The 10,464-nt window shown below is 39.3% G+C and overlaps 1 protein-coding gene and 1 long non-coding RNA gene across 2 annotated transcripts in view; one reads left to right on the top strand and one right to left on the bottom strand.

The window, feature by feature from the left end:
- Positions 1-5,303, top strand: part of LOC142249597 (uncharacterized) — a 94,672-nt gene extending 89,369 nt beyond the window's left edge. Inside the window, exons 2-3 of the long non-coding RNA XR_012725081.1 lie at positions 4,819-4,931; positions 5,024-5,303. This is a non-coding gene — a long non-coding RNA (uncharacterized LOC142249597). The remainder of the gene's footprint in view (positions 1-4,818; positions 4,932-5,023) is intronic.
- CACNA2D3 (calcium voltage-gated channel auxiliary subunit alpha2delta 3) overlaps positions 1-10,464 on the bottom strand; it is a 1,156,773-nt gene that overhangs the window by 444,276 nt on the left and 702,033 nt on the right. The window lies entirely within an intron of this gene.

Genomic DNA, 10,464 nt, shown 5'->3' with positions numbered 1-10,464 from the left:
TACATAAAAATCAATAGCACAAGCAAGAAGAAGAGGAGTGATGGCACGTGGATGTGAAGAGCTGCAGACATATAGGCTCGATTAGGAGGCGGGAAAGCGGTGCTATGAGATCCACCACCTCTTCTCGCCTAATAGATCTAGAGAAGACGCTGCCGAATTAATGATGACCAGACGTGATTTATTAAAGTCAATGTGTTTCTGAGTAAACCGTGTCCTTCATCAGGACAACATCAAAGTAACAAAAAATCCCTTAGAATGTTCTGTGTCCATCCTATAGAAAAATCTATAAGAAGGGGCCGAGCACGTGATGTAATGTGGAGATTCCCGGGTAATGTTCCAGATGGCTATTTCTTAATATTTCACTGTATTAGATTAGTTTTCATGTCTTATTAGTATTTATTATTATTTTTGTAGTTCTTGGGTAAACAGCTTACATATGTGGCGATGTGATCGGAGCAGGAATGGACACATTCTTTGAACTAAGTCCACGTTGATAGCAAAGATGTGCAATTAGCAATTCCCGATCGAAAAAGGGAGAGTTACGCAACGATACAACGAGCCGGATCTGGAGCAATAAATACTATGGACTTAGCATCCTCCTTTGAAGTCAGGGCCACGTCTTATTTATGGTTATCATCTGAATTGTTGTTTTATTAAAAACACCGCTATGGAAAAATCAGATTATATATTATGTGTGACACGTTTCATTTCTGCGCAGCACACATGATACAAATGAAGCATTGATGGCTTTTGATATAATGCAGGCCCTAAATTATTCTCATCCATGTGGAACGGCGGTGGTCAAAGGTTCACATTATGTTTGTGTCTGAGCAATGAACCATTGGGGTAAGATCAGTGCGGGTCTAGCGTCTACAGTGGCCACCATGCTCATTATATACCGGTAGTTCAGCCAGCAGCTATCCCTCTTGACTCCCCCATATGGGGACGCTCCCGCCTGAGTCAGAAGAGCCGGTGGTGACTTATAACCCTGCCGAAGAAAGGCATCACATGTTGGAATTCCACTGGCTGATCTTTCTCTCCCCAAATCATCTGTCGGAGAAGAGTCAAGAAGCCCTTGTACAAATTAGACAACTGTCTGGTTCTATGAAGCATTAGTCTAATGGCAATGGGGGGTCTTAATCCTCATCGATCAGGTTTTATCCCATAGGGTAAGTGTCACACAGAGTTGTGCACAAACTTCTACGAATGTCATGGCGGCATTGGGCTCTGTTCACATTGAAGATTCTGACACTCTGCCCAATGGTTTCTCTGGTGTCTGGGATCAACACAGGCAGACTTGGCCATCACCCTGCTGTATGCTCAGTCATAGGCAGGCTAGCGGGAGTTAATATCTGGTAGTCTGCTTACTAGGTTCCTTTGATCACATGTGGTCGGGAAACCAATCACATCTGCTCCCCTCCTATTTAAGCTGGATGAAATCTTCTACCCATGCCAGCTATAGTTCTAGGTTGGTCTGTGAGGTGTGGTGTCCCAGATTCTCTGGTAAAAATTGTGCGATTTGCTTTTTGCGCTTGTGGAGCTTACCTCTGTTGTTTTGTAGCTTCCTTCCTGCTCTTGTTTTTCCTCCTGAATCTCTTATTGTCTTATCCATTGTGTGTGTGTGCTGTGTGACAGGGTTTTGTTTTTTCCCTTGTCTGTCTTGATCTGTGGGTTTCATCACAATCCTGTCCTGTCTCTCACTGGAGAGAGTGGGAATCAGATCAGAAATGGTCAGGAGCAGGGCCAAGAAGGAGACTCAGGCATCCCCACCATTAGGAGTATCCCTGAGAATAGGGATAACATAGGGCCCCCTAGCGTGAGGGACAGCTAAGGGTCCCTGGGTCACTGCTATCCTAGAGTAATCATGACATTAAGATACAGTAATATGATTGATTATATAATGTATTTCATGTAAATCATGGACAGGCTGTGTCCTCCACAAAGGGTCCTGCTTTATCCCATTCTATGACACCCATATACCCAAAAAGCATAACACATATATATGGCTTATCTACTTCCATGTAGTTACACTATCATATGAGGCTAACATTCAATTTGTGACCCTAATCCGATATCTAGAAAGGTTTTGTGATTTCAGACACTTATAGCATATCCACAACAAAGATGGGGGTCTCAGTACCGGAACCCTCAAATCTAGTGACCCATCTTGCAACACCAGGGATGCAGAGGTGGCTCCATCTATTAATCCATCTATCATCTTACATATTAGTTAACAAAATTGCAAAGCTAGCCCAAAAATTCTCAGAACTCTCCCCCCCAAAAAATGGCACAAGATAGGGCACAAGTGGCACAAGATAGGGTTTCTTCTCTAAATAGATGAAGGTCCTAGCAGTGGATATGCAATGAAGGTATATGATATAAAGGTCAAAGTAGATTAAATTGTGTCGCTCCCCTTGGCATTCAGCACCCACCTCCTCTAGCTACGCCCCAATAGAATTGTATACTCCCGGATGATCTAGTCCATACATGATAGTTTCCGGATGGACAGGAGTTTAATGTTGACCTAAAATGAAGCCAGATTAGTATTCACCGACCACTGCCGAGACATCTGCACCTTCTGAAACTTTTATAAGTCATGTCAAAGATTGTGAAGTGATCGCCTCCTCCTTCCAGGGTAGACGGGATCGCAGCCGCTTCATTATAGAGAATTGACGGGTGATTTATGACCAGAGTAACAGAAAAGACAAGTCCTTTACATTAGATCTGAGCCTGAGACGTCTTGGTTCTATGACCAGATCTTAAGGATCGCTCCTATACAAACATTAATGACTATGATGAATCATAAAAACAACAGCAATATATTCATTATTATAAGAAAAGAAAAAACCTGCGATAAAAAATAACAATATTTCATTATCACATTCCAAAATGAACAAGAAGTCGCTAATTGAATCAGTTATAAAATATACAAGTTAAATCAATCAATTGAAATAGGAGCAAGTTATTTTAAATACTAATTATACATATTAAATAAGGATATCCGGTGCTTTGTCTTTAGAAAATAGAATCATTAATGGACTTGGGAAAAATCCAAATGTTTAGCGAGGAGGCCCGGGCAATGGTGGCTTCCCTGCTATATGTCAGCGGGCTACTGAGTATATCACGCAGGACTACAATTTGGATCACATTTAAAGGGGTTGTACATTTTGGATCAACTCTTTTTCTTAGAATCTTTTTTCAATTAAAGGGAAATTGTCAACATGTCAACATATTGAAGTAATCCCCGTATAAAATGATACTTCTTTTTGTAGAGTCGATGTGCGAGTCATAAGAAATCTAGTGCAGAAACCATAAAGAAATCAGGCTGGAAGTGCACTGGGGGCGTGGCACTGCAAAAGAGGTGTGTCACTGCACCGGGGGCGTGTCACTGCAAAAGAGGTGTGTCACTGCTCTGGGGGCATGTCACTGCAAAAGAGGTGTGTCACTGCACCAGGGGCGTGTCACTGCAAAAGAGGTATGTCACTGCACTGGGGGCATGTCACTGCAAAAGAGGTATGTCACTGCACTGGGGGCATGTCACTGCAAAAGAGGTGTGTCACTGCACCAGGGGCATGTCACTGCAAAAGAGGTGTGTCACTGCACCGGGGGCGTGTCACTGCAAAAGAGGTATGTCACTGCACTGGGGGCATGTCACTACAAAAGAGGTGTGTCACTGCACCGAGGACGTGTCACATCAAAAGAGGTGTGTCACTGCATCGGGGACGTGTCACTGCAAAAGAGGTGTGTCACTGCACTGGGGGCATGTCACTGCAAAAGAGGCATGTCACTGTACCAGGGGCATGTCAGTGCATTAGGGGTGTATCACTGCAACAGAGGTGTGTCACTGCATTGGAGACATGTCACTGCAAAAGAGGTGTGTCACTGTACCGGGGCCATGTCACTGCACTAGTTGTGTGTCACTGCACCAGGGACATATCACTGCACCAGGGGTGTGTCACTGCACAAGGGTTATATCACTGCTCTGGGGACATGTCACTGCACCAGAGGCATGTCACTGCATTGGGGGCGTGTCACTGCACAATGTGCATGTCACTGAAGCAGGACGTGTCTCTGCACCAGGGGTATATCACTAGACCGAAAGCATGTCACTGCACCATGGGTGTATCACTGCACCGGAGGCATGTCACTCAACCGCGGACGTGTCACTGCACCAGGGGCGAATCACTGATATGCGGGCAGGTCACTGCACTGGGGATGTGTCACTGCACTGGGGGTGTATCACTGCATCGGAGGCATGTCAATGCACCAGGTTCGCGTCACTGCACCTGTAAGAAGCAGCTGAAATGCAATGACACACCCCAATGCACTTCCAGCTGCTTTCTATAGATTTCTCTTGATTGGTTTATTAAAACTCTACATAAAAAGTATCAATTTTTTTTTACACACAGACCCCTTAATGACTGAGGAGCGCTCAGTGACTGACACTTTTACTATACTATATATTTGCAATACTTTCACATTTTCTGAAAATGACCTGCAAAGTAAACATTCTGAACAGGTTATAAATCAACAACAACACACATAACAGCAAAACAATACCAGACCGTCCACACATATACCACAATATAATAATGCATGTGCTGCGACATTGAGGACAATTGTAAACATGAAAGGGTTAATATTGTCAGCAGAATTTTATCAATTTTTTTTGGATGAGCTTTTGTCTTATTCCAGATTTTTTCCAGAATCTACAACTTGAATTTTTTTATATACTATATATGTAATATGCAAAATGTCAGTGATCATTAAGAGTCGCTATATTATTATTTATTATTTTATTATTATTTATTATTACAGCCCCGACATGATCGTAAGAAGCCGACGTCACCGACCAATGTACAGCGATTTCTGTGCTGAAAAGATGATCATTTGGAGGAGTTTACTAATACATTTATATAACACCCGTATGTGTAAGTTCTAGGGGTCCATCAACTGATTTTATTCAGAAATCTGGAGTAAAAATGTCACAATAATGTTGCAGCTTTTTGTGTTTTTACTCCAGAATTAACAACTTATTGAAAAGTGGCCAGAGATTAATGGGAGAAGCAGCGTGACCAAGGGAAGCCGAAAACATTCACTAAAACCTAATGTTCTGGCTCTGGAGAATGGACGGTGGAAAGATTCCTAAAATTCATTATTAACTCAATAAATTTGGCGCATCTTCTTCAAACAGCCGAAGTACAGACAATGTCTGAGCTGCAAAGTTCCAAAAAAAAGTTCTAGACTGATCAAGGAAAAAAATATTGATGCCAGCACTCAAAGTGTTAAAAAGACAATTTATTGCAAACTCAAAACAAATAAAGAAAACAAGATAAATAAATAGTATAAATATAGATACATTTATCTTGTTTATTTATTTTAATGAATACATTTTCTTTTTAACACTTTTCTAGCTGACGTCAAGCTTATTTTTTTGGATTTATTTTACATAATTGGGAGTGACGAATAGTCATAACTTTCAATATTGCTAATAAGTGCAGACATGTCTCCTGTTTTCTATATTATTTATAAACTAATCACACTCCTAAACTTCTGTACCTGCTTGTATCTTTACTAATATTTTTGTTTTTGCTCTGTTTGAATATTTGGGGTTTTTTTCTGCTAATTTGGGAAACATCAGCAAGTTGGAGTTTCGCAGTCTGTCAATTGTATTTCTAATAAGCTAAATAAATAATGTATATAAGTAAATAATAATAATAATAATAATAATAATAATAATAATAATAAAAATCATAAGCTAAATAAATAATATAAATAAATAATAATAGCTGAATAAATAATATAAATAAATAATAAGTTAATAATAATAATTTATTAAACTTATTATTATTATTATTATTATTATTATTAAGCTAAATAAATAATAATAGCTGAATAAATAATATAAATAAATAGTAAGTGAAATAAATGAGTAGTAATAATAAAATTAATAATAATAATTATAAATAAAAATATATAATAAATAATAAGCTAAATAGATAATGTAAATAAATAATAATAAATAAAAAACTAAATAAATATGTACAAAATAATATAAATAAATACTACCACTAATAATAATAATAATAATAATAATAATGATGATAAGCTACATAAATAATATAAATAAATACTACTACTACTACTACTACTACTACTACTAATAATAATAATAACAATAATAAGCTAAATAATATAAATAAATAATAATACATAATACATAATAAGCTAAATAAATAAATAAATAAACAAATAATATAAATTAAATTGATGTACACCTTACCGCACTAAAAGAGTAATTTACTTATCGGTAACCTACATTACATGGTCAAACTTTACATGGTCAAACTTTAGCCAATGGGATCACACGCCAGCATTCTCTAATAACCTGCTTGTTGACTGCTTCCAGATAGCAGCAAACTATTGGACTGTGAACAAATACTGCATGGAAATGAAGATGAGCAGTATTTTAATGCTCTTTATTCTAGAATGTTTTTGAAAATGTTGTTAGTAAATAATCCTCTCTTCTTCCATATTGATATTTACCATTAAAGTTCCCTAATTTGAGATTGCTTGTGTTACAAAATGTTCAGAAATCCGTAAACATTAAAATTGTTTTTAATCCATGGTGACCTAAAATGCGGCACTTCAAAGAGTAACAGGTAAGTGAAGTGAAGCAACTACTGAAATATGAGGCAAAACAATGGACGAAACGTTACCTAAGGTAGGGTTCATAGCTGACTTCACCCCCAAAATTATTACCTAGATTGTCACCGCACCAGGGCAATCAGGAAGAGATGGGCAAAGCGCCAGAATTGGAGCATCTAATGGAAGTGCCACTTCTGGGGTGGCTGCGAGCTGCTATTTTTAGGCTGGGAGGGGCCAAATAACCATGGAATTTCCCAGCCTGAAAATACCAGTCCCCAGCTGCCTGCTTTATCTGTGCTAGTTATCAAAAGTAGAGGGATCCCACGTCATTCTTTATTATTAATTGTTCACAGCAGTGTACAGGCATCTTCCCCATGATGCAAAGCTTGTTAATTTCAATAAACGTTACTCAGTATCTGAACAGCACCTGAACTCGGACAAAGACTTGTGTGAAGAGTGCCTGTTTGAGTTCAAGCCCTGGACACTAGCTTTCCATTGCAAACCCCAAACTTTACCATTAGGGTTCGCTCATCCCTACTGCCCACACTTATCCAAGCATCAAGTTATCTCCATTTCCCTTTAATGCTGCACATAACACACAATGTTCCTCCTATCAGCACTGCACCCTCAGTCTCTTCCTTTGCTTTTTTAGGCCTCCTTCACATGTCAGTGATTCTGGTATGCATGTGACAGTTTTTATATGTACCAGAATCACAAACATATGCAGACCCATTAAAATCAATGGGTCAGCGCACACATCAGTGATTTCTCATTAACGTGTTTCCATGCGGCGTACACGTGTGTCTGTGTGCTCCGCACAGAGACATGTCAGATTTTTTCTGGCCTCACTGATGTCCCATGGCCCACACTATGGTGTGATCTGTGAAACACATACCAGAAAAAGACGTACATTGAAAATAAAAAGCTTTTTATACTCACCTTCTCCAGCGACGCTGTCTCCGGACGCTGCTCTCTGCTGCTTCTGAGCCGGCTAATTATGCTCATGCATATTCATTTATGCACTGTTAGCTGACCCGGAAGTAGCTGCAGAGAGGAGACAGAGGTGACCGGACATCGGAGAGCCGGTAATTCAGCACCACGGACAGCAGGAGCGTGGACAGGTGAGAATAATAAGTGCCTGATCTCCGTGTATTATCACAGATAGCACACGGAGATCACCCGTGTGCCATAATCACGGCAAACGGAGGAACATAAGCACCTTTATCACATCAGTGAAAAATACAGACATTTTTCACTGACGTGTGAAGGGGGCCTTAGGAGGAATCATGTACTACATAAATAAGTTTTAATAAGCATTTTATTTTTATTTTTTTTATAAGTAAGCACCAGAACTAAGCACCATTAAATAAATACTACTGATGTTCAAACAAGGACCAATACATAGAAAAAAGCAACACATCATAAGCTTCTAATCAACATCCAATGTAACTAGAGAAAAATATTTACTTATACATGGTCTATATGCAGTGAGTTGCTTTTCTCTACATAGTCACATTAGAAGGAATCATGTTTCTCATGCTGGGAGCAGGAAAAGTAGATCCACTGAGTAGAGGAACAGCAGAATGATTTGTTAATAGCAGATCTGTGTTCCTTGAATAGCGCCACATTCCCCCCAATACTGTGCTGGCCAATTCCATTAGATATTACACTTCTCTGTGCATCTCTATAAAATTCTGGACATTTTTTGAGCTATAATTTAGCGAAGGTCAATCTACAAGGGTCACCATACTGATTTAGGGACGTTCACATTTTTTTAGACCTTGTATATAGCTAAGGCTTTATGTTTTTTCAATTTGCCATGACAGAGGCTCTTAAAGGGAACAAGTTACCAGATTTTTTGTGTCCGAACAAACACCAGCATCTTTTTCAGCGCATGTACTGCATTCCACAAACTAGTCTATTGTCTCCTGTATACCCCCAAAAATATTTATTGATTTGCTCCCATTCTGTATATATATCCGGATACTCCGGTTGGATGGGCGTCATTGCTGCAACATCTGTGCCTCCTCTCTGCTGCTAATCACCTCCCTCAGGCTTTGATTAATGTGGATGATGCATCCTGTGCCATCTACATAGCCCAACGAAATCTCTGGCCTGCGCAGGCGCATCGCTGGCTGGATCAGGCGCACTTTGCTCTGTCCTAATATGGGTAGAGCATAAAACATTGGTCATATAATGACCAAAAACAAGTCAAATACAAACTCCAAAGTGACATACAAATTCATCAAATCATAATTATAAGGTTTTTACAGGGAGTCCCTGAAGACAAATCACAGAGGGCCAGCAGACCACACATGGCAAAATGTGAACGGTTGTCTTAATATTCATCAGCAAACACATACTCAGTGGTTCATAGGTAACTAGAATGCAAATACAATTAGATTGATGTAGATGTGAGACAACGGCCCCCCGAAGAAGATATCGAAACGTGCGTGTCGGGGCACGTTTTTTTGGGCATTCTAAACCACCATGGGTGAGTGAACACTGCTTTATAAAATCATATCATAGTGTTTACAATTATTTGGAATAGTATACTATGTGGAAGCTCCTGTTTGGAAACTCTGATTTAGCTGAGGCTTGTACTTCAGCAGGGTAAAAAAGGATGATTAAATAGATATATGAAATATATGATTTTCACTTGTATATGGGATAAGTGTGGTTTTCCACTATTGTCTCACATCTATATCAATCTAATTGCATCTGCATTATAGTTACCTATGAACCACTGAGAATGTGTTTGCTGATGACTATTAAAACAACCTTTAACATTTTGCCATATGTGGTCTGCTGGCCCCCTGTGATTTGTCTTCAGGGACTCCCTGTAAAAACCTGATAATTATCATTTGATGATTTGATGAATTTGTATGTCACTTCTTGCTATAATACTATTTAACGAATATTTAAGTTGTTTTCTAAGTAAAAGACTGATGGCACATCCTAGCTTTCTAATGTGAACAGATGCAAACTGATCATAAACCATAGTAATAAAAAAGAGACAGTTGCACTCTGTAGAAAGGTAGGATGTACCATCAGTCTTTTTTTGTAGATTACAGGGTTGTGCCTTCTGATTGAGCTCCTGCTTTTCAGCCTTAAGGCCACTTTACACACAGAGATAAATCCACGGCAGATCTGTGGTTGCAGTGAAATTGTGGACAATCAGTGCCAGGTTTGTGGCTGTGTACAAATGGAACAATATGTCCATGATTTCACTGCAACCACAGATCTGCCAAAGATTTATCTCTGTGTGTAAAGTGGCCTTTAGGCTATTTTAATTTTCCATCTGCAGATTCCTGTCCATAAATTGTAGTTTCTTTTTAACCCAAAGAGAGGCATTAGTTTGATAGGCAGCAAACAAAAAGAGGTCACCTTGCCATTGGCTGTTGGGCTCACATAAAATCTGGCCATTTTTGTGTGCTAAGTATCTCACTTTTTACATGTTTTTTCATAGCAGTAATGCATGTCTATATTCCCATATTCATTGTTACACATATCTTAGAACTACAGAGTGCAGCTGTATCCTTTTTGTTGTTATGTTTCAAGTTCAGTTTGCACCTGTTCACATTAGAAAGATAGAATGTGCCATCAGTCTTTTATTTAGATTACAGGGTCATGCCTTCTGATTGAGCTCCTGCTCTCCAGCTTCAGGCACTTTTAATTCTCTATTTGCAGGTTCCGGTCCGCCAATAAATTGTAGGTTTTTTTTAACCCAAAGAGAGGCATTAGAGTAGGCAGAGACCCAACAGAAAGAGGTCGCCTTGCCGCTGGCTGTTGGGCTCACATAAAACTGGCCCTTTT

Source organism: Anomaloglossus baeobatrachus, chromosome 8 (genome assembly GCF_048569485.1).
Source record: "Anomaloglossus baeobatrachus isolate aAnoBae1 chromosome 8, aAnoBae1.hap1, whole genome shotgun sequence".
Taxonomy (NCBI): Eukaryota; Metazoa; Chordata; class Amphibia; order Anura; family Aromobatidae; genus Anomaloglossus; species Anomaloglossus baeobatrachus.
This window is presented reverse-complemented; position numbering and strand designations above follow the sequence as displayed.